General features: G+C 37.4%; 1 protein-coding gene across 1 annotated transcript in view; it reads left to right on the forward strand.

The window, feature by feature from the left end:
* LOC106667747 (extracellular serine/threonine protein kinase four-jointed) overlaps positions 1-25,196 on the forward strand; it is an 87,723-nt gene that overhangs the window by 44,075 nt on the left and 18,452 nt on the right. Inside the window, exon 2 of the mRNA XM_014395886.2 lies at positions 21,088-21,133. The gene's annotated coding sequence lies outside the window, so the exon portion shown is untranslated. The remainder of the gene's footprint in view (positions 1-21,087; positions 21,134-25,196) is intronic.

A 25,196-nucleotide genomic window follows, 5' to 3' on the forward strand; every position in this document is an offset into this window, starting at 1 on the left:
AGTAATGCAGAAATTCTTCAAATAGTGTCAACGTTATTTGAAAGACGTTAAATATAAAGCCGAAGTTCGTGGGTTCGAATCCTCGTGATTCTAACTTTTTCATCTCAACCAAGACGATAGATAAAAAGCATAATTAATTGAAATAAGTAATTTGGTCAATTAGACCACTAAACATAAATGGGTTAAATATAAGGTTGACTTTGAAATATCGGAAAGGTTAAGCAAAATCACTTAGCTAAATAGCTTAAATGGCTTAAAGGTCGCAGTATATTACAAAACGCGAATCTAATAAAGTGTGTTAATTTAAAGACACACTTTCCTATTTGAATGTCGAAACAGACCGAAACCGATAATTTCCATACTAACCGATTGTCAAACGTCCTAATGATTGAACTTTGGTGATTGTGTATAGCATTTTCTCCAGTAAACGCCCAATTTTATTGTTCATCGTGGAGCCGGTGTGTAGTCTAGGCCGGCAATTGGCGCGAAATAAATAATTCTTTAGCTCATAGGTCCGAACTTGTATGAGTATTATTTATAATTTAAAATATATTTTATTGTAATTATGGCATGGCAAGACGGAGAGATCGGACGTAGTGGGGCCCGTCCACCTGTTGAGTCGGCTCCTCCTTTCCACTCCGCCATTATTTCCATATGGATAAAATTAAGAATTAAGTTGTGGACACTTTTTAGCTTTAGGGCAGGGCTAATGCCGAGTGACGGGTGATCAATGGTGCATGATAGAGGGACACATGTACCTGGGAATAAAAGCAAGATAAAAGGGGAGGAGAGGGAATGGGATAAAAAAAACGACCCGAAACCCCCCGAGGCCTACTCTTATCTCTTCTGTCAATTAGTTCAGTAATAGTGGTTATTATTAATATTAAGCATTTAGATGATAACCGATAGCATGAACGGACTCCCCCACTTTTAATTTTTTTTCCTCTTGTGCTTACATTAAAATTACATACGTGCCTTCTCCGTCTGTCCCTAATGGCTACGTGCATGTTTAGAAAAAGTAAAAGTGAGTCTGCGGTGATTTTGTATCATTTATACTCTCTACCGAAGAATTGTGTTTATTCTTATCTCTTAAATTAGCATTTTTCAAATTTTATGAAGCATTATATCCTCGTCTTCTAAAATTCGCCGCTGACCTGTTGTTATTTTGTTCCAAATAATATGATAAGGAGAGTCTGCAAATCATTTTTCCTCCCAATGATTTATAAAGAAATATGATTTTACTAATGGCAAGGTGGATTTTAGCAAAATAAACGCCACACTTTTCCACCACGCTTTCATTCATCGATCTGTACTGCTTGATAGGTGATTTCCTAAAACAAAGTAGTCAATAAGTGCATAAACGATGTAAAAAAACCTAAATACATTAAATATGATTGTTGGGGGTGATATCAGCGATAAACGTTGTGCCTGGAAGGACCGAGGAAACTGGATTCGCCTCTTCTGCGTCGAAAACCGAGTTCGTCCACTTTTGCAGGCTCAAGAGGCTCGCAGCCCATCCCTGAGGGGCGCTGTATAAAGGTACATAGATTCAGCGCTGTTCGTTCGTTCACGTTTGATCAAAAGCTAAGATGGCAGCCACAAATTGACTCCTTCGAGGTGCAGGGAAGGAAAAACATTAATAAAGTTCGTTGTAACTTCAGGTTACAGGGCGAGGACCAGGAGAATTATTGCTATGTTCGACCTTGTTTTATGGTTGCACGGCCTATTCGTCAGTCCGAAAACCGCGCCCGTAGAGCTCGATAAGCTCTACTATCAGGGTCTTCGAGCGATCCTTGGCAAACTGGGACATCCGCTTTCGGGTCGATACTTAGATGGCAGTGCAGCAGAATTCAAGTGACTTCAGACCCGGACGCGACCTCTAGGAATATGCTTCGAAGAAGTATTAGGTAGGGCAGGGATGATGACCGGTTGGCTCCGCCCGGGCGTACACGTGTGTGTTAATCAAGTCATCTCGTACCTTTACCGAGCTAAGTTCTTGGAGCTTAGGTCGATGTATACTGGTTTTCGGATCGTCTTTACAGATGGGCCTAAGAAAGACGAAAGTGTGGCGTGTGCTGTGTATCGCAGGGTGCGTCCACATCGTGGTCGCTCCCGCCGCAATGTTGAGTTTACATGGCGGAATCTGCACCGACTCCCTCTCCGAGGTTACAGCTGTCCGTGACAGGTTTTCTGTCGATCTTCGTGGTGTTTTTGGAGAGATACCACGAGTTGGAGAGTCTCGGCAAAACAGTGGGTGCTGTCTGGGTACATGGCGGAATGAAAAGGCGGACGAGGAGGCTAAGGCCGTGACGTCCCAATCTCCGGTATTAGCCACTTCGATTTAGTCCTCTGACTCTAAGAATGCAATAAAAAACACGATTAAAAGAAAATCGTATTGTCAATGGAACGGGACGTCAGAGAAGCACTCAGGTAATAAGTGTTCTGTCGATATGTGACTCTCGGATGATTTGACTTGTAGAAGAGGAATCATCCTCACCCGATTAACGATAGGTCATGCGAGGGTGACACACGGACTTTAGTGCCAATGCCCGCGTATGTAGAGAAAGTTGCTCGATGTGTCCCGCCTAGTTGAGAGGTGCAATTCCTTGGCAAAATATTGCGAGCGAGAAGGAATGTCACGCGATATGAGTATCGTGCTTGAGCAAAGCAGCAAGTATCTCGGTCCCCTGATCCGATTTTTGCAGGAAACAGGATTGTTTTATTTTATATAATGATAGTTTCTGTGTACCTAGCGGGTTAAGAGAGTGATTGTATTTATTAGCGTGAATACGTTTACTAGAGTGAACGAGCAGTGTGAGAGGATCGATGGCGAATATTAATTACTCCATCGACCCTCACAATTAGGTTAATTATATAAATGTGTGAAGGTTGATGAAAGAATATCAAGTGTGTAAATAGGAGTGAATGTATTTCAGAATGAACGTGAGTATGAATGGGCTTGGAACTACATGCGTTGGATGCTGAATTGATTTAGCTGTTGACATCCTCTCCCCCGTAGCCCATTCTCGGTGGCTGGACGGATAAGACCGAGGTTGCCTCGGACTGCCAACACCCGTGGTGGGTGATTCTCGACATCTGGGATTACGAAACCAGTTTCATCGGCGAACTTTTGTTTGTAAGTTCAGTTGTAGTAGTTACACAAAGCAATATGTACGATTCAATACGAATCACTTTTGCATACTCCCAATCGTTCCTTTAATTAAGATTTTTTCCAACGTTTTACTCACATTTAATCACAAGATTGAACGAAAGTACCATCATTTGGTTTTTTCTTACCACTTATCAGAGATAAGGGGGAAGAATATTTGAATGTTGAATTCAACTAGTTTTTTTTCTTTTGTAACTTTATATTTGAAAGTCTTTAAAAAAGACCATGAAATTATCTGGGAATTTCCGTGTCGTGTCTTTTTGTCCAAGATAACAAAGGGTTATAACATTCCTGAGTTCCTATATCCGATGCGGAGTTCACCAAGCAACAACGGAGATATAAAAGTCTTTTTGGAGGGGGGGGTTCGAAGGGGTTGCCCTGGGGGCAGTGTTGTGATTACCGGGCGATCCTGATTAGGGGGTACAACCAACGTTAAACATCACGAACAGACCGTATCCGAGCCTGAAGAGCATTAGCATTTCTTACACTTATACAAAGTATTTTTATAACCTAGATGAACAACCTTGATTTTTATCGGATAACATCGACCCAGAGGAACGCACGCTCTACCCAAACCGTTATGCCGTTGCGGAAAATCAAAAAATGGAATCTGCCGAAAGGAGACCGAGGAATTTCGTCGGCCCCTTCTATTTAATCCGGGGCCACGTCGACCATTGATTAATTTTACCATGGGTAAAAATCAGAATCACACCGTGTTAGATCAGCAGAAAGGCAATAATCAAGTGTTACCAATAAACCTACATAAAGACATACGTATTTCAACTAGTTCTCCATAAACTACATATTTCAACAATAGTTCACTTTTAGACACCGTTGCAAGTACAGGTGTGAGATTAATTGTTGAGATCTGCGAGGTGATCAACCAGTAGGTCGGTCGTTCCCGATCATCCTGCTCTGCCTGTCATTGTTTTGGTCGGCGCCATTTTATTGAGACCACCGGATGTTTGGAAACGACCGGACTTCTAATTCAAGTTCGCCATAGGGTTTTGTTGTACAATTTTATCAACAGCTTCTTCAAGTATATCAAATATATGATTTTCAAAAATTAACGTTTCGTTAATAAGTATAAAGACATCATAAAACCTAAAAGTATAACAACTCATATTAAAATATAAAAAAATATTTAACCAAAGTAATGATTTAAATTGATTTATAATTTTTATGTATAATATGGTTGAAATGAAAAATAGTGTCACGGGATTCGAACCCACGACCTTCAGGTCAATACCCCAATGCTCTAATCACTTGAGCTGGAGCATCAGTCCCACGAGACACCAACTCATCATCTCAATCTGCATCTTATCGAATTTTCTTCCTTTTGACAAATATACAAATTTTTGTGTAATCTGATTAGATTCTTAGGGATGGGTTGGGAAGGGTTCCCTGTACTCCCCTGGTTGAACTGAGACCTGAGGTATACCAGCGAGGAGAAGGTTGTTTGGGGTAAAACGCCGACCCTTCAATGACTCAATTCAATCGGTCAGTGACGTAGCTTCGAAGGATAAGGTAGTAAGTTGATGAAGGTCTTTCTCCTCTTGTCGCCGTCTCCTTTCGAAGGTGGGCGATACACATAGCCTTTGAACCTTTGAAGGAGTTCCACCGATGTACACCTGAACCAGCGTCTAAGATCTACTTTTCCTTCCGAGATTTGCTTAAGTAGTTCGTAACGTTCGCCACGCCTAAAGTGTCAAAGATATTTTCCTTTTCTTTCCTACATAGTTTTCATTGGTTCTGTACTTTATTCATTCTGTTCACTACTTCTTTACCTGTTACTTTTTGATGCTATGAAATTTTGAGCATGCGCCAGTATAAGTACAGCACAAATGCTTCTATCTTTGTTTTCCATCCTGGGATCAAGTGTCCCGTTCACACAACCATGTAGCTAAGTCAATTTACTAGTTTTCGTGGTCCGCTTGACCAATTAATATCTTTCAATTAATTAAGGTTTTTATCTCAACTAAAAACCTTTATTAATTGGAAGATATTAATTGATCAAGCGGACCACGAAAACTAGTGAATTGAATAAGTTAAAATGAAGTATATCTTCACTAATGCTCTCCGTGGCCATTTCAGTTGTCGCCGAGTATCAAATAGATTACACGACATTTGAAAAATGGCAAAAAGGAGGGAAAATTCAAAAGATGGGGTTGAGACGGGAAGTTAGTGCCCGAGTGGATCTAGGTCACGATAGCTCAAGAGGGAGAGCATCGGCGTATGATCGTGGGTTTCGAGCCCTTAGCTCATCATCAGATTTAAGGATTTCTACAACCACGTCTCTCGACATGAATCGCAGAAGTGAACCCGCCGATACCCCCGCCAACGCCACGTTCCAATGAGGAGCTGGTTTTTTTAATGGCGCTCAATTTGAACTTGTGAAAAGCGGGAATTATCACACAAGTAAATATTCGGTAAATACTGTAAGAAATTAATTATGACCTTTTTTATCTTTTATTAACGATAAAAGATAAAAATTAGAATAATACCTTAATATTATTAAATTATTATCAAAATAATAACAATAAAAATAATTAGTTTAATTATTTGGACGTTTAATATTATTTATGTACTTAAAATGGGAGGAAGAGCAAAATCTATTATATCATATATTATTAATGCATTTATCTCCATGTTCCATTTTTCATTTTTTAATCTAATTTAATATTTAATTTAATTTTAATACTGTAAGAAATTAATTATGAATTTTTTTATCTTTTATCTTTTATTAAAGATAAAAGATAAAAGTTAGAATAATACCTTAATATTATTAAATTATTATAAAAATAATAACAATTAAAATAATTAATTTAATTATTTGGACGTTTAATATTACTTATGGGGGACCGCGGTAGCCGAGTGGTTAGCATGAGAGACTCTCACGCCGCGGTCGTGGGTTCGATTCCCACCGTCGCCTCAAGCCCTTTTTTCCCGATAACCCCCAATTTGAACAAACAAGAATTCGAAGAAGAACACACTCAAATGGTAGAGTAGCGGCGTATCTAACCGAAGGTCGTGGGTTCGAATCCCGCTCGTGACACTGACTTTTTTATCTCAACTAAAAACGTTAATGAATTGAAACATATAGCTAAGTTTTCATCTTGTAAAGAACTTATTCATACGTTAATACGGTCCTTGCTTGATCGATCTTCTAGGTCTTACTAGTCTGCTGATTTGATTCCTCCTTCCTTCCAAGTTCCTCACTCCTCAGAGCGGTTGTCAAACATTATTTAGTTAATTAGGACTTGCTTCAAGAAAATTGTACGTACCGGGAGACTTGAATGGTCGACAGAGTGGCAAAGGGCATTGGGACATTGTGTATGAACATATTGTTGCGGCTGTTTATTACTAGTAAATCTTTAGTCCTATTTCTACGTAGTTAAGTGCAACAGTTCAATAAATTGGGCAAAAGTGTACCATAGCATGTTTTTCACTCATTAGACTACAATTTAACCGACTCGGATACGGAAAGGAATGGAAGTGATATCGGATTAGGGAGCGAGGAAACATCACGGGTTTAATGAGCCGATAAGTATGGTAATGTCGGAATGGCTCGTGGAACGGAACGGCCAAATGAAAACACGTCATAATATTTATATGGGTCACAAATCGAGCTTTCGATCGTCTCGGATTATGACGAGAGAGGCGGGAAAAACCAAAAGCATTAAAAAAACGAGGACGGGGGTGGCCAGAGCCCAGATATATGTAAACTGAGTCATTCATATACATAACCCGCCACTCATCCCATCCTTAATTGACAAATAAACGGCCCCAGGTTTGACCCCGGCCTTATATATGCCGAGGCAGGAGTTAGCTCGTCGTATATCATACACGCTAGTTTGCAGGATGGAACCGAGGTAGCGTTATTGCCCATAGAGATCGTTTGTATTCAAAACACTCTTCAATTTATGCTCCGAACATACACGAGAGCTTTTGTTTGGTAATTGCTAGTTTTTGGAAACGAAATGTTACGGCTCGTAGTCACGTTTAACGAAAAGGCAATAAAAATACCACTGGATCTTTTTCACATTTTTCCCTATCCGGCTGTTTAAAGATGTTATCCTACATATCCATAACCCTGTCTTTATTGCCTCCTACCCATTTCTACTTTTCACGGCACATTTATAGCGATATTCACTGCCGAGGCGTCACAAGTGGAGAGTATTCTTCCATTACGGAGGCTTTGACGCTTATTTTAAAATTTAGTGACTGACTTTTATGGGTCTATGGTGCAAAAGAGAATAACAGTACAATTCAAAAGACTACGACGCAATAAATTATTTACAATTCAACTTTTACAAGGAATTGGTAGTACTTTTACCCTTCCACAAATTTATTGGTAAACAGATTACATTTCAAGTTGATTAATGAGGTCAATAGTGATCTCCGATAACCCGATGATGTTCTGTCGTTTCGAAATAAGAATTTTGGTGGGCGCTGATATGGTAAATGTTTAGGAAATCGTTATGAAAACCATCCTCTTTCCTGTCAAACACCCGATTTACCTCGCATTAATCAAGCCAATCTGGCATTCCGATTGCTCTAATGATCAAGATTCATCAACAAACGCTAGCCAAAAAGGTCGTAAACAAAACCTCCGGTTGATAGTAGGTGCCCAAAGGAGCGTTCTGTACCTCATCGTACATGGGTATCATATATCCGTACTTACAGTCGGTATCATCGTTTTATCTATCATATTCATACCTTCAACAAGCCACCTAAGAACAGACGCATAAACGGAAAATGATCTGGCTATCAAATCTTGCCTTCCTCTTTACAAATAAACTGATGCTTATAAACGTGTTTTGTTCCATTTAATTTACAGAACTGTTAATTGATTTTCCTGGATAATCCATCATCGTCCATCATCGCTTGACGTTGGATCGGTCATGTTTTCGGAAACAACTATCATCATCGTCGACAACCGTTAGAATTGCTGTCCGATCAAAAAGGATTCTCAACAAATCAGGACTGATGGAATGTATCAGAGTTGACAAAAGGAGTACAATGTGTACAATAAATTTCTCACTTCCATTTATTTATTTCTTGTTGTTTTAATAAAATATTTTTAACATAGCAACTTCTGTTGTGTTCACCAAAATTATAAAAATATTAAAAGAAGTGTAAATAATAAGTATTCATATCTTTCTTTTTGGTATTCCTCTTTAATTCGTTTTAGCCGTTTTCGAGCAATCCCGCGTAGTCATCGGATTTTATGACTGTCGACGACAAGGTTGGCAGAGAAAAGGTAAAAAAATGTTGATAACTCTATTCCTAAAAAAACATTCATTACAACATTCCAGTGCCCGTACCTTAATTAAATACCACAAGTTGGGTTCTGAGGAAGAATTTTATTGTATTTGATATAAAGATTGCATGCAACCTTATATCTCCGACTTTATAGCCAACCGCTTTCCCGGCATTCCTCTAGGGACCACGAAATTCTCCCGTCTCCCCTCTTTGTTTTATTTCGAAATTCTTTAATATGCGGTTTCGTGTCGGCCTTTTTTTGCCCTTCAGAGTAAGAAAGGAATCGCCAGTGCACAGCCGGAAAAAAGGGGCACCAATCCATGATGGCATTCCTGCTTAAGAATTTCGGCCCCGATCGAAAACTTATGCGTTTCTAATTACTAATGAAGGATGGACTAGCCTGGACCTCCTCCACGTGCAATATCGCTCATATGAATTTTATAGTAGCGAAAGGGTGGTTACATCAGTGAAAATCAGAATTTTCCTCTGAAGTTCTGAAGTTGTTCTTCTTGCAACAGTCGTTCAAACTTATTGTACCTCAAATTATTAAAGATAAACGTGGCTTTTTGTATAAGTTCAATTTTATTTTCTAATTAATTAATATTTATTTAAGGTATTGGTCGACATAAAAAAAGTCAGCGTCACGAGCGGGATTCGAACCCACGACCTTCGGCTAATACGCCGCTGCTGTACCACTTGAGCTATCGTGACTTCGATCCACTCGGAACTTCCCACCTCAACCGAACTTTCGAATTTTCCCTCCTTTTTTTATCTCGACCAATACCTAAAATAAATATTAATTAATTCAAAAAAGTTAATTGATCAATCGGACCACGAACTCTAATGGATTTATCTTCTAAGATCTTTCATTGCATATGAAGGGGAAGCACAGTGTATGGTCTCACCCTCTGCTGTATTCTACATCGCTGATATGCCCTCACTCTGAAGATGGTTATCTATGCTATTCTGGTGCATAACCCTGCATAGCCCATAACAATTAAAGAAGATACAACCTGGTAACTTTTGTCTTTAAAAGATCTACCTACTGTACTTTGTCGACAGTAAACCTAAATCCGCACACTTTACAAAGACGACTGGGGCTTCATAAAAGTAAATTGACGTACACAGATGTACTATTTGCCATGTGTACTAATCAGTTCCTTTTGTACGAACTTTTCCTCTATGCTTCTACCATGCAACTAATCGATACCTCACTAATCAAATTTTTGTAAAAGATCTCGTCCAATCCCGATTTCGAAGTGTCTAAACTCTAATCCTTCGGCTCTCCTCAATTAGGGCTAACATAAATCCTCTATCACGTCAAAATGACCAAGATTTCATAAAAAGAAGAAGAAGAGGAAAAATTAAAAATAAAATAATGCATGTGCATTGAGTAAAAAGTAATGACACAGTCAAACTTTTGTATTGCACATTAAAAAATAAATAAATAAACCAAGTACTTTTGAGAAAACAGTATCGTTTATTCAAGGAAGTAAATTAGCAAACAAATAAGGAAAGACACGGTTAAAATGTCATAATAAAATAATAAAAATAAATTTTAAAAAAACGAAAACTTTCTCGTAGGTAAATTTTTTTAATAATTAATTAAAAGCGCCTCTATGCCCCAATCATCGATTGTTTTCGTGTTATCGAGCACATCGAATTCTATGGTATTAGATCCAATTTGTCCCCACTTTTGTGACAAATCATTTGTAAGTTCATTTTTGAAGAAATTTTGTTTTACTTTCAACTATTACAGTAAATGTTCAGTGGCGTCTATTTGAAAGGATTGTGAATGGGTTTTGTCATTGAAAATTATGTAGCTTCGTTCATTCATTTTGTCGGCGGTGGGTTTGCGATCGTTATCTTGTTGAATGATAAACGAATTTTTGGTTTACATTGGTGCCGGGTGGTTAGGGGGTTCTGGGTTCGAATCCCGGCATCGCCCATGACATTTTAATTGAGATATGCAATAAGTAATGTACACCCAAACGGTGTAGTTGGACGGTAATCCCTCCTGAATAAATAAAGTTAGTTATTTTAATTTATAATTAAAACAGTGAACTATGCTTTTTCCGTTTGAATCCCTGCAGTTTCTGATAAAAGTTAGGCCAGTCTATGCTATTTTGAAAAAGTGGGTTTTTTTCTCCCTGGGAGAACACTCGGGCCAGTCCTGGGCTGATGCGCGTATACGATTTACAACTTACTCCAAAACTTAATCCTAGAGATTGCAACGGCAAACAATGTTCCTGGTTTTTGACATTGTAAAGGAATATGAACTGGTCAGAAAAAAATTTAGACAGATGATTCATTAGTTTATCCATTTTCATGTAGAGTTAGATGTTAAACCATGGGAATTGCAAATAAAATGGAAAATCTGCCAATGTGATGGTCGTTTAAACAGTGTTCAACCTTGTAATCTTTCAATTAATTAAGGTATTTAATTGAAATAAAAAAGTCAGTGTCACGAGCGGATTCGAACCCACGATCTTCGGCTAGATACGCCGCTCCTCTACCACTTGAGCTATCGTGATTTCGATCCACTCGGACATTAACTTCCCATCTCAACCCCAACCTTGTGAATTTTCCCTCCTTTTTGCCATTTTTAAAAATTCAAAAGGTTGGGTTTGAGATGGGAAGTTAGTGGCCGAGTGGATCGAAATCACGATACCTCAAGTGGTAGAGCAGCGGCGTATATAGCCGAAGATCCTGGTTCGAATCCCGCTGGTGTCACTGACTTTTTTATCTCAATTAAAAATCTTAATTAATTGAAAGATATTAATTGGTCAAGCGGACCCCGAAAACCAGTGAACTTGTAAATGATTTTGTTTGCTCGCTCTCTCTCTCTCTCTCACTCTCTCTCTCTCTCTCTCTCTCTTTCTCTCTCTCACNTATATATATAACTTTGAAGCAACCTTCAAATATCTATGTCTTATCGATACCAAGATCATGCATTCGGTTCTTGAAAAATATAACAATAATAAATTAACTCCTTAACTTTTTGAGATTACGAAAAAATGTACTGTGCCGATACTTTTTGAATCCAGTGCATAAAACTTTTTAGCAACTCTCAAAAGACTAGGAAACAAAAAAGTTACCAAATGATACATATTGTAGTTGTAATTAATAAATAAATGGCTGTTACGTCCACTGCCTTTAAAATTAGCACGGTATAAATTGTAGAATGTTGTATTAGGTAAATTAATGCCCAGTAATAGTTGTGACCAATGAGGCTGAACGATTTTCGTCTGAAAAGCTATGAAATTCAAAATTGATAAGAATGGTTAAACAAATAGTTAATTTGTGTTAACACGCCGGTATTTATTGTTCGTAAACAACTCGGCGGGATAAAAAGATCATCCTGATGGCAATTCATCCTTTTAGCGTGACTCGTTAAACCGGGGCTTATTAAGGAAACTGCTTTTAGTATTCTACGGTTGGGGGGGGGAGATACACGAGCTAATTAACATTATTTGAAGTCGGTCACAATGGAGAGCGATAAACAATTTGTTGCTATTCTGATTTAAATTAATTACATTTTAACTGTGATTTAAGTGTAAACTGATCCTTTTGACATTTCAAAGCCTCCCCCTGCGAATCTGAACACAACTCCTTATCAGTTATAGCTGTGTCAAGCGACTAATGATTATAAACCGGCCTTTTATCCTAATCGGCTTGGCTTATTGATTAGAAACCGTGGTGATGAGACCAAAATTGCTTAAGTTAATTAAACGTGTTTATCCATTTCAGTACAAGATCGTCTTTTCAGGCTGATTAATTATCTTTAGAAAGCTTTGAACACGGGTCTACTTTTTCCTAGTCTGTCGTTTCGTGCATAAGTCAATTAGTCCAGTCTCCCGAAGAATGTTTGTACCGATATCACGTAGGAATGATATTAAAAAGTTGGAAATTATAAAAACAGAAAAGTTTAAGTTATAATTTAAATGTAAGTCTCCGGCATCTCCGGTTTGGAGAGAAAGCATCTTCCATATAGAAAAAACTGGTTTATTCACCAAACCTCGCAAAAAAAGCACCGGTCCGATTAAGAATAATGAGGCCTATGTGAAGTTAGATAGGAGAAAAGAGCAAGGCACTGAAAAAAATCGAAAAACAGATACAGGGAGGTCATTTCTCGGCCACTTTTGCAGTACAGGAAAAGCCCATTATTCAGCCGTTCATTAATGAATAAGAAATGCAGGATGAGGCGGGTCGCCACCGTGGCTTAGATTAGCAAGAATGCAATGCACTCAACGGTCGAATCTTCCACCGGCTAATGTGCATACAATAAACAGGTAAACTTAACCCATTAAGCAGACAAAACAAACTGTACTCGTTCCTTATCTCCGACTCGGTTTCCAGGTCGTCTGAGGAAATAATTGAAAAGTGCCGTCGATTCGCGAAGCGGAAAAAAGCTCGTTAAGCTCTTTGAAAAATTGCCCGTGGATGTTGAAACCACTCTGACCAAAAAAGAAAGCCAAACTCTATTGAAAATTCCTGCCTTAATTATCTCCTTAATATATTCTCTTATTTACGTTTTTAACAAACTTGTTCGCATTTTTCTCTGTTTCGACGTTGGTCGGATTGTTTACATTTTCATCTCAGATAACAACATAAGCATATCACAATTTTCCCAAATCACTTAGGAGTGGATTCAAAACCTTAAAGATCAGTCAAATCGTTAATTTAGTTTAATGACTAATAAACGTATAACACTTTGCTTTTTACTGCGAATACCTTTGCCTTGGATTAATTGTTTTCTGTTCATAAATAATCACCCATAAATTACAATTATGACTTAACGATATAAACCTTTACCGTTTGTTCTATGACGTAACTTTGATAAAAAATAATCTTAATGAAAAATAATAAGGAATGAGTGTAGTAAAATATTAAATTCTTCTGAAAGATACATTATGTTTTGGTGGTCAGTCATGCAGTTTGACCCTCTAGATTTTTTCAGCATTTCTATTCAGACATGTGTCCAAACCGAAACACTTTAATAAATAAATTCTTCCCATTAATAAAAAATATTACGCGTGGAAACGATTAAAATACAAATCGAACTGTTTTTCAACTTGTTACTTTATTTATCGTGCGTGATGAAAGAGAAGTAAATCACCGAGGATTTGTAATTTAGATGAAACTGAAATCCTAAAAGCATTCCCACGTTTTTTCCCTCGGCCGGACCAAAAAGAACGGACGATGTGTTTACGTGTAATGGGATTCATTGTGTCGGGGGCAGGCACGTGAGATACTCGACCCGGGGATCAGCAGTCGTTCGTTATGTTAATTCAGCAGACGGGGCGCAACCACGGATCACCCCCGGGCAACCACACAACCGGTCCAACCCCTTTTTCGGCTCACCAACCCTGAAAACAAGTTTAACAACCCCGGCAAAAGTGTTGTCGTAAGAAAACTTGTTAAAACAACGGCACTTGGTTTTGGTATGATTATACGAGTATAGTACACAAATAATTGTATAAAGAGAATAATTCGCATTAATTGCCATTTGTAATAACCCTTACAATACCCTCTGGTTTGTTAGGATCAGTGATTTTCCATAAACGCACCTTTCGGTACTAGCGAAGTTAGACAGAACAAGACATTCGGAAACATTAATAAAACAATAATACTGACTGCAAAATTGTCAGTGCTTTTCGAATTATATGTCTTTAGCTGGTACGGTGTTTGACTATTGGCCAGGAATTCACCCTTTATTTCAAAACTGTGTTAGCTTACTGTCTGCGAGGTCGTTTGATCGTTGATACTATTCTCTTGAGCTTTCTCACGAGTTTTACTTGTCAGGAGTGTTTCGCTATTCGACCAAAAGTCAGTGTTTTGTATGTGAAAAATAGACAAATTAGAGCGAGACTACAGATCGGCATGTTCTGAGCGGAAGCTACGATTTAACTAATCTTAACTCCAAACTCGTATGTATAACTGTTTGACACTGATCACTCTACTTTTTTAAGCAGCTATCCCAAGTACGAATAAAAAATTCCCATCATCAGTCAGAAGTTACAACTCGTCTCTCGAATGGCTTGCAAATGCGCGTTCCAAAGAGCAGCTGGTTTTCGTGCGTATTATATCACAACAAAGTATAAAACTAATATGTACAGTAAGAAAAATTATTTTAAATATAGGATTAATTTGTATGTTGAAAATTATTTATGTACAAGTTTAAAATTGGGAGTAAATCAAAATCTATTATATTGTTCAATTAATTAATATTTATAAAAGGTATTGGCTGAGATAAAAAAGTCAGTATCACGAGCGGGATGCGAAGCCACGACCTTCGGCTAGATACGCCGCTACTCTACCACTAGAGCTATCGTGACTTCGATCCACTCGGACACCAACTTCCCATCATAACACACCTTTTTTCCCTTCTTTTTGCCATTTTTCAAATCTCGGGTAATCTATTCGATTCTCGGCGACAAATGAAATGGCCAACGGAGAGCTTTAGTGAAGATAAATTTCATCGTCGAAGTCACCATAGCTCAAGTGGTAGAGTAGCGGCGTATTTAGACGAAGGTCGTGGGTTCGAATCCCACTCGTGACACTGACTTATTTTATCTCAGCCAATACCTTTCATAAATATTAATTAATAGAAAAATGTTAATTGGTCAAGCGAACCACGAACAGTAATGGATTTAATAATTAAACTGAAGTATATGTTCACGAAACCTCTCCGTGGCCATTTCATTTGTCGCCGAGAATCAAATAGATTACACGACATTTGAAAAATGGTAAAAAGGAGGAAAAATTCGAGGGGTGAGGTTGAGGTGGGAAGTTGGTGTCCGAGCGGATCGAAGTCACGATAGCTCAAGTGGTAGAGTAGCGGCGTATTTAGTTGAAGGTCGACGGTTCGAATCCCGCTCGTGACATAGACTTTTTTATCTCAGCCAATACCTTTTATAAATATCAATTAACTGAAAAATGTTAATTGGTCAATCGGACCACGAACTGTAATGGATCTATTATATTATTTATACATTTATCTCCAGTTTAATTGTACATATTTCAAATTTCTCAAATCAATCTAGTTCTCTCCCATTGTTAAAACTGTGTAACACTGTTTTATTTAAACTTGAATTGTGTTTTGTTTCATTTGGATGGTCCTTAAATTCCGAAATTTGTTCGCGGTAGGCAAGTATTCTTTACTCTGGTTTTAATTTCTCTGCTGCTTTGTCCTATTAATATCGCAATCATTCCAATTAAGTTTGTAAACCGCGCTTTTTGACAAGTTATAAGCCATGTCTTTCGGTTTTGAGAGATTGTTGCTAAGTGAACACCTCTAAAAGCTACTGTAAAACCTCTTTTAAAAATTTTACCTCCTTATTCGAATAGTTCCCCAATATATGGCAAGGAACGAAACCTAATCATTTGCATTTAGTGGGGTGACTGTGTTTATTGCTTTTAATTTTATTCTTTTTACTAACAACCTATCAATAAATATTTCTTGATATCCATCGTTTTTAGCAGGGTGTTTGTAATTCTTTTTTTTATAATTAGCAGGTGTTGGGAGTTTCGACATATAGTCTGAGCCAAATGAATCCAGTAGCTTCTTGGATCCATGGATGAGAAGAAACTGCTGGTATCATGGTGTGTGTTGTTGTGGGTTTTCTTTATATGTCTATTTTTATTGGGTTATTTACCTATGGACAGTTTTATGTCTAAAAAGTTTAAACAACGATTTTTATTTATTTTCAATATAAAATTTATATTCAGTAATTTCGTGGTCCGCTTGACCAATTTATACATTACAATTAATTAAGGTTTTTAGTTGAGATGAAAAAAGGATATTGGCACGAGCGGGATTCGAACCCACGATCTTTGGCTAGATATGCCGAAAAATGGCAAAAAGGAGTGAAAATTCATAAGGTGGGGTTGAGATAGGAAGTTAGTGTCCGAGTGGATCGAGGTCATGATAGCTCAAGTGGTAGAGCAGCGGCGTATCTAGCCGAAGATCGTGGGTTCGAATCCCGCTCGTGCCATTAACTTTTTTTCATCTCAACTAAAAACCTTAATTAATTGTAATGTAAAATTCATACTAGGTTGTAAATTATTAATTAATTGGAGGAATTCATTGAGATCCTCTAAGGTTCCCGACCGTATACTAAAATATTGTCTACTTAGCGTTTCCAAAAAAAGGACAGACTCAATTAATTTGGTATTTAATTTGAATAGATTTTTTTTTTTTTCAAAGTGTTCCATGAATATTTCAGCAGAAAGTGGGAATGATGGAGACCGCAATGGGAACCCTTTCATTTCATAAAATTTATTATTAAATTTACAATAATTATATAGCAAGGTATGTTTAAGGCACCATTTACAGGTCTACTATATCATTTTTTACAAATCAGTTAATGGATTTCTCCATAAGTTTTTGTTCTAATCACTTTACTGGATTTATCTATTCTTTCTTCTTGTTTTACCTTCTCGGTCATCTTCAATGTGTGATGGAATACAACGAGAATAGACAGACCCAAAAAATATCTTTTTCATTTTTCAACCAAGTGTAATTCAGACAGGTGTCGTTATTTAAGAGTTGAGAGAATGAAATTAGAAGAAAACCACGGTGTGCAATTAATTCCTACTAAGGTTCTCGTAGTTTTTAGTATTTGGTCTGTAGAACATGGCGCCCAAACAAGGTTTGGGAATCCAAAATGATCGGTAACTTGAAACAAGCTCGTCAAGTAAGTTACAAACGACAATTTATTTTAAATGCAAACGTTTTGTTTAAAGGCGGGAGTTATTTTTTCTCTAGGGAGTCGCGGAGTTTCGCTTAGCAGAAACCCAAACCCTAAGCTTGATTCCGCGGGACAAGGAACGTGTCATTTTTTCGATACGGTGAATCTGTTGGGCCATGGGTGTCAGGGGACGGACCGAGGCTTATCCGATTACATTTAATATTCATAAATGGAGTAGGAGCCGGCAATAACTGCCGTTCCCGGCAACTGCGAGTCGAGGATTATAACAATAGTACTTGCCTTTTTATTACCCAGCAACCGGCTCGTCTCCCTTAACGTATGGCCTTATCCCATCCTTTTCCAGCCTGTAAATCACGGCCGGGTTTAACACGGTTCTAAGCTAAAATAAAAGCCGTCGCTCCTTCTTTGTCCCACACCTCCAAAGTTGGACGTCCGAGGTGGTCTTTTTGCGGGACTGGCCCAAATATCATTTCGTTCGTTACAATCCTTGGAATATACCCATCAAAACCAGTAATGTATTTTAGCACTTTTCTGGCGAAAACAAGGCAACACACTGACCCCGCACCAACATTTTATTTGTTAAATCCATTAGATTTCGTGGTCCGATTGACCAAATGACTGATTTCAATTAATTAATCTTTATGTAAGGTATTGTTTGAAATAAAAAAGCCAGTGTCACGAGCGGGATTCGAAGCCACGACCTTCGGCTAAATACACCGCTGCTCTACCACTTGAGACTTCGAAGACATGGCTTATAACATGTCGAAAAGCCCGGTTTACAACCTTAATTGGAATGATTATGATATTGACAGGACAAATCAGCACAGAAATTAAAAAGAGAGTAAAGAACACTTGCCTACAGCGAACAAATTTTCGGAATTTAAGGACCATCCAAATGAAATAAAACACAATTTAAATTTAAGTAAAAAAGGGTTACACAGTTTCAACAATGGGAGAGAACTAGATTGATTTGAGGAATTTGAAATATGTACAATTAAACTGGAGATAAATGTATAAATAATATAATAGATCCATTACAGTTCGTCGTCCGATTGACCAATTAACTTATTTCAATTAATTAATATTTATGAAAGGTATTGGCTGAGATAAAAAAGTCAGTGTCACGAGCGGGATTTGAACCCACGACCTTCGGCTAAATACGCCGCTACTCTACCCCATGAGCTATGGTGACTTCGATGATGAAGTATATCTTCACTAAAGCTTTCCGTTGGCCATTTGTCGCCCAGCATCGAATAGATTACACAACATTTGAAAAATGGCAAAAAGAAGGGGAAAAATGTGAGTTGATATGGGAAGTTGATGTCCGAGGGGATCGAAATCACGATAGCTCAAGTGGTAGAGCAGCGGCGTATTTAGTCGAAAGTCGTGGGTTCGAATCCCGTTCGTGACATTGGCTTTTTTATTTCAACCAATACCTTACATAAAGATTAATTAATTGAAAGAATTTTATTTATTGATGATTTAGTTTATTTCGCATATTATTTAACACAACCCAAATAAGGCGAAACGGAAAACATACTTAAATTTACTCTAACGCAATTGTCTAATTGCTTACATTCCATACATATTTTCATTTGGAAATTTGTTCAAGTCAATCTATGATAAATAAAGAAGTTGGTATTCTGTCAAAAATGCAGTAAATAAAATACCAAAATACATACCAAATCAACTACAACTGATAACACGATAAAACAGACGAACTACATTTACTTTCACCCTTCGCCACGTAAAACGGTTCGTCCGCGCATATAAAAAGCTCCAAAGAGGTATTCAACATGTAGATAGCCTTCTGACATCTTTGTGATCGTTTCGTTAAGCCCCTTCTGACTACAAAAAAACGCACAATAAATAGGGAGAATAGGGTATCAAGATGATCAGGAACGATTAGACCTCAAGGTATCTCTTCGTTCACTCCACGTATCAAACTCAACGAAATAACTTCTAACTTCTAAAATAGTGTTTAATTTACCAATAACAGCCCGTTTTATGATTTCTTGCGACATGCATAAATGTACTCTTATATCATGTATTATCTAAATTATGACAGCATTATATAAATGTTTCGAACCAATGTTCACTATGAAGTGACAATAAAAAAACGAAATTCTTCATATGTTTATTAAATTCAAGAATATGGTACGAATGTATGTAAATGTTTTAGCTTGCTAAAGGCTAGTTTATATCTTAATATTTCATTTTTATTGTACTAGAATTTGTGTGATACAAATGCCAATTGTTCATTAATAATTGTGTTTTACTGTATTGTGAATTAATTATTTCTGCTTGTCTCGAAGATAACACTAAAACAACACAATTGTCTTTTTTATGTATAATTATTTATTTATTTATTTTATTGAAATTCAAACGGGTCAAATCTCAGTCAGGAGTTCAGAAAACATGGGTAAAAATTCAGAATATAAACAATTAACATTAAAAAGATTGTGTGGTGATTAGTGACCTTTAATCGATAATTATTCAGAAATCGTGAGATGCGGTCTGGTGTGATGTAGGTTTCACAAAAACATTTTCTTTATCGTGCCAACGTTTCGATCATTATTGAGATCATCTTCAGGGCTAAAAGTACAAAGTCTTCTGTGTAATTTTGCCTTTCTTGCGTGTCGTATTCAGAGTGCCCGGGAGAATGGGACAATTACACAGAAGACCAACTCTTTGAGCCCTGAAGATGATCTCAATAATGATCGAAACGTTGGTACGATAAAGAAAATGTTTTTCTGAAACCTACATCACACCAGACCGCATCTCACGATTTCTGAATAATTAGAAATAATAGATAATAAATCACTAGATAATAATTGCAACAGATAACAATAACCCTTGTGCCAAAGGAAAAAATCAAGCATAAAAAACTGGGCTCAATGAACCACTCTTTTAATGCTAGTAAACATAAGAATAAGAACGGTTTATTTACAAATAAATACAAATATGTATAAAATTGTGATATATTAAATTCACTAGTTTCGTGGTTAAGGTTTTTAGTTGAGATAAAAAAGTCAGTGTAATGAGCTGGATTCGAACCCATAATCTTCGGCTGCTGCTCTATCACTTGAGCTATCGTGACCTTGATCCACTCGGACACTAACTTCCCATCTCAACCCCACCTTTTGAATTTTCCTAATTTTATCTCAAGTAAAACCTTAAATCATTGAAATATATTAATTGGTCAAGCTGACTACAAACCTAGTGAATTTAATATATCACAATTTTATACATATTTATATTTATTTGTAAATAAACCTTTCTTATTCTTGTATGTATACCTTCACTAAATCTCTCCGTGGCCATTTCATTTGTCGCCGAGAATCAAATAGATTACACGAAATTTGAAAAATGGCAAAAAGGAGGGAAAATTCAAGGTGGGGTTAAGATGGGAAGTTAGTGTCCCAATTAACCTCCTGGGAATCAGTCCTATTAATCAACTACCATAAGAACAAGGCCGAAGCCAAAATTCTCTCTTCCAGAGTCCAGTCCGACCAAATTCAGTCTTTCACTGTGAGCGAGCTGACCATTGTCATGTATGATTATTTGGAGATCGTGAGATGCGGTCTGGTACGACATTTTCTTTAACCTGCCAACGTTTCAATCTTTATTGAGAACTTCTTCAGGGCTCATCATTGCGATCCACTGTTTTATCCAGGCGACCAAATAATACTTGCATGTTCCAAATCGCAACGAATAAGTAATTGTAGAGGATTTTTATGGCAAATGCATTTGTCAAATCTACTGGCTGGCTGTTAATGAAGCCAAATTTTAAACAGCTTCTGGTGGCGACGAAAATCGCAGTTTTTTTTTTTTTCGTCGTAAGAAGAAATAATCATGTACAACTTTTAAAACTATGTGTGATTGTGTGATAGCTATGGTAAAGAAATAATTACAACAACCATCTTCTTTCTGTTTCAGATTTTTCATGTAGCAGCAAAGACGTGAATTAGCTGCGGAGCTAGAGGTAAGATATGGTCAAATACTGAATGACATTTATGAATTGAGCGTTTAGTCTGTGTATTTTGTTGTTTACAAAAAAAATTAACAATTGAATAGTTGGTCGGTGGATAAGGCGAAGGAACTGGTCGGCCTTGCCAATACATGTAACGAACCAGCAGATAGGATGTAAAAATAAATAAAACAATATAAAATATAAGGTTGACGTCCTGGGATAATTGGGTGATATACTTCGGGACCGGTGATAAATTGCGGTGAGGTCGGCGGGCGTAAATCATATCCGGTGCATCGCGGTCGCCGTCCAACTTTTTCTCGTCATTACCCTTTCATTAATGAGAAAATGACTAATTGGGCCGGCCTCCCCATCAAAATGCGTCGAAACCCTAGGGGTAGATGCGCATTTTCGTTTTTACTGCTGGCAGGCATCGGCTTGTAAATGTCGAAGAGTGCAAAACCCAGTCGCATAAAACGAACGCATTATGTGACTGCTCTTTTTTTTTAAACGATTGCGATGGCTTACCCTATTGGAAATATTTTCAAAGCACAATTCATTATTACTACAACCAGAAAAGCAACGGAATGTGTGGTTTGAAAGCTTGATTTTGTTTTTCTATTGACTCGAAAATGCTGGTAAAAAAAACTTATACTAGAATTCTCTCGGTAGAATAAAATTTTTGCGACATGTTTAAAGCAATTATATAGACATTGCATTATATCAAAAAGTGATGAAAACGTGGCAGAAGAAGAGATTGCCAAAAGAAATTAAAAATGTTCATCACATAACCAAATTTACTTACTCATAAGAAAAAAGCTACACAAACAAAATGATAAAACTAACGTAAAATAAATAGTATGCAATCGATTAAATGGCTTAATATACAAACTCTTATTGTTAGATCGTTTTGTATGATCCTGGTCAGCCTAGTCTCGCTGTTTTGGTCATTCTGACGCGTTTCGGAATTTCCCCATATTCAATGATAAGGTTAACTCCATACGGCCATAAGTCAATGAGACGATTAAAAAATGCACAGACTAATAACTGAAGATTGCGGAATGCTGAAAACCACCTGCAAGTCATAACCAACGAAACTGGGCACGCGAGGATTAGTGGATTCGCAGGTTCATCCTTCCACTGACCTGCAAAAGAATCCTTATTTTGAAACTGGAATCCATTGCTAGATTTATGTCTAAAAAATTGAACTATTGTTAGGTATTCGATCGTTAGTTATAAATAAATATTTAGGTCTGGTATGTATTGGGAGAAGCACCCTTGGATGTTTCTTCCTGTACATCGAATACGAGGTCTGCGTAGTGTATTAGATGTTTCTGCTTAATTGATTGTAAATTACGATAGGATGCCGGAATAATATAACTGAATATGAAGTAACAGCATATCCTGGCCTCTGACCTCTGACAATAAAAATCCTAAAAAAGTTTCCAATTATGAAGATCCAAGCGGGACTAGGAACACGAAGGTGTTAGAAACGCCCAAAGTGGAGGGTTCATCGAGAAATTTTACAGTAAAAACGCTAGTCTATCTAGACAACCAAAGTGAAAATCGTGTAATAACATAATGAGGAAGATCTCCAGACTATTGAAAAACGTATAAGTGCTGGAATCTTCAACAATTTGTGACGTCTGTTTTCTTTTAGAATATTATATTCTAGATATTGCAAAATAATTAATGTAATAAGTAATATATTTATGTGCGGATTTGGTTTTTAGATTAGTCACTCTCTGTCTGTGTCTTCCTGAAAAAATGTGTGTGTAGACCGGGGATATATCGTTGGCATGTTCGAGTCTATCCACCTAGTCTCGATGTCGGCCTTTCTTTTACCGTTCGTGAAGTTCATTTGCCAGGGGTGCCTGCCCAGCCTTACATGATTTAGATCCCGGGCGCCATAAATAACGGCGGGTGGGGGTCCGACGGACTGCTACTGACGGGTACGAGTACATGTTCTACCATTAGTACTCCGCTCCGTTGCTAACAGGCAGGGAGCCCGGCATCCTTATACAGCACGCAATGAGACCATCCTCGTTTGTCTTGCTCATCCCGCCGGCCGGCACTACCTGACCTAGACAACTGTCCTATCAAAACACTAAGGATTTTTTTCCATTTCCAATGCCATTTACGCAATAGCAAAGATATGAAAATTTCACTTTTAATCATACTGAAAAATCTATAATTACATCTATTTTTTATGCTCAACACTTGCATAAAACACGGTGGTCGAGATACAAGATAAAACGTCCCGGTGATATCCTTCTTCTCATGCAAAAATATCCTTATTTATACTAAAAATAATAAAGTATTCGGCTTCCGCGCAAAGGGTTTTTTATCTGCGTCAAGTAACATGATATATCTTGGTCTGAGGTTGAACGAAACGTGACGCTATTGTAGGCTTGATTGCAACCGACTTTTTTGTCCCACACAGTTTTGAAAGTTCCGGACTTACTACTGAATTACTTTTAAGCTTGTCTAATCTAGTTGTTTCGATTTGAACCGTTGTAGTAATTAATTTAAAACTGACTTAGGACAGGCTGATTTGACGTCTCAATTAGCTAAATTTTGACGGTAAGAAAGTCCAGATCGAATATCGTGTAATTTGAACCGTTTCGTACTTAAGTTTCGAATTTTGAATATCCCGGCGATATTTAATCAGACGGTCAGGTTCTAAATGTCATGTGTGCCATAGCGGTCGAGAAATATCTACGCCTTGCTGAAAACGATAATACCCAGTGAGAAGAAATTTCATCTACTTTTGAGAATCTTCATGCGAAAATCCACGGCCGTTTTCTAAGAGACCGTGTTCGCGATTGTTCGATATGCAGGTGCTCTCAAAAGGAATTCAGGGTCATAATCCGATATGAGCGACGTGGGAAGGGGGAGGACTCCTACAGACCCCTCATTTTAATATTACACAGAGTATCTGCATCGACAATTATTTATTAGGTCACTGACAGCCCGTTTTCATCCGAGGGCACATCTTGGAAACTTAAATCTTGAGAATTCACTTTTTGCTTTTTATTATTATTGTTGTTTTTATGAAACCCGGGCGTTGGTAATCATGGTTAATCTAACGCCCAGGCAACATAACAACCATACTTTTTGAATAATAATTGTCTTAATTAATTACTACGCTTTAGTACAAAATTGTTCAGCAAGGGGAAAATACAGCGTCTGACTGTTTTGATTTACTACACACTTAATCAAATTTCAAACTTAACGTACAAGAAGATGAATTTGTGGGAAATTAAGCTCTATCGTTGGCTTAAGCTTAATCCAAACTAATCCTGACCCCCCTTTCCTGATCTCGTTGTTAACATGTTCTTCACTCTGGCAAACGTGGCGTCTGGCTACTAGAACCAACCACTTTTTTTAAGGTATAAACCTTCTTGAATGTTTTTTATTGTTGGTGAAGCTTTTGTTTTCAGTTGTGAAGGAAGTGGTTTTTCTTTGATTCAAAATGTCAAACGTCAAAATATAGGACAATCAATCAATTATTTGCCACGGAATCTTGAATTTGAATGAAAAATTGTACGATGGTATGGGAGAAGAGCTCGTTGAAATTTTACAAGATACACAAATAAAATCTCTTCCCTACGTAAGCAAAGGCAAATATATGAAATGACCAGATAAGAAAGAGATAGAAGTTAATCAGTAGAGAAATACTGGTTCAAGAATCCAGTAATGAACAACCTTACTTCATAGAATAGGTGACGTAAATACTATATATAAATAGAAATATGAATGATAGAGTGAGTGTGGTGTTCAGCCCTTTTTTTCTTTAAAAAAAAAGTTCCTACTCACAGTACGTTGTTTTGCAACAGTCCGGATTTCGAGCCTTTTAGCTCATCATCAGGTTGAAGGATTTCTACAACCACGTCTATCGACATGAACTGCAAAAGGGAACCCGCCGATAACGAGTAGCTGGTTTTTCAATGGCGCTCAATTTGAACGTGCGAAAAGCGGGAATTATAACACAAATAAATATTATAATAGTAAACACTGTAATAAATTAATTATAAATTAGTGATTAAAGATAAAATATAAAAAGTTAGAATGACCT

This window comes from Cimex lectularius, unplaced genomic scaffold (assembly GCF_000648675.2).
Source record: "Cimex lectularius strain Harlan isolate CLEC.00 unplaced genomic scaffold, Clec_2.1 scaffold200, whole genome shotgun sequence".
NCBI classification, from domain to species: Eukaryota; Metazoa; Arthropoda; class Insecta; order Hemiptera; family Cimicidae; genus Cimex; species Cimex lectularius.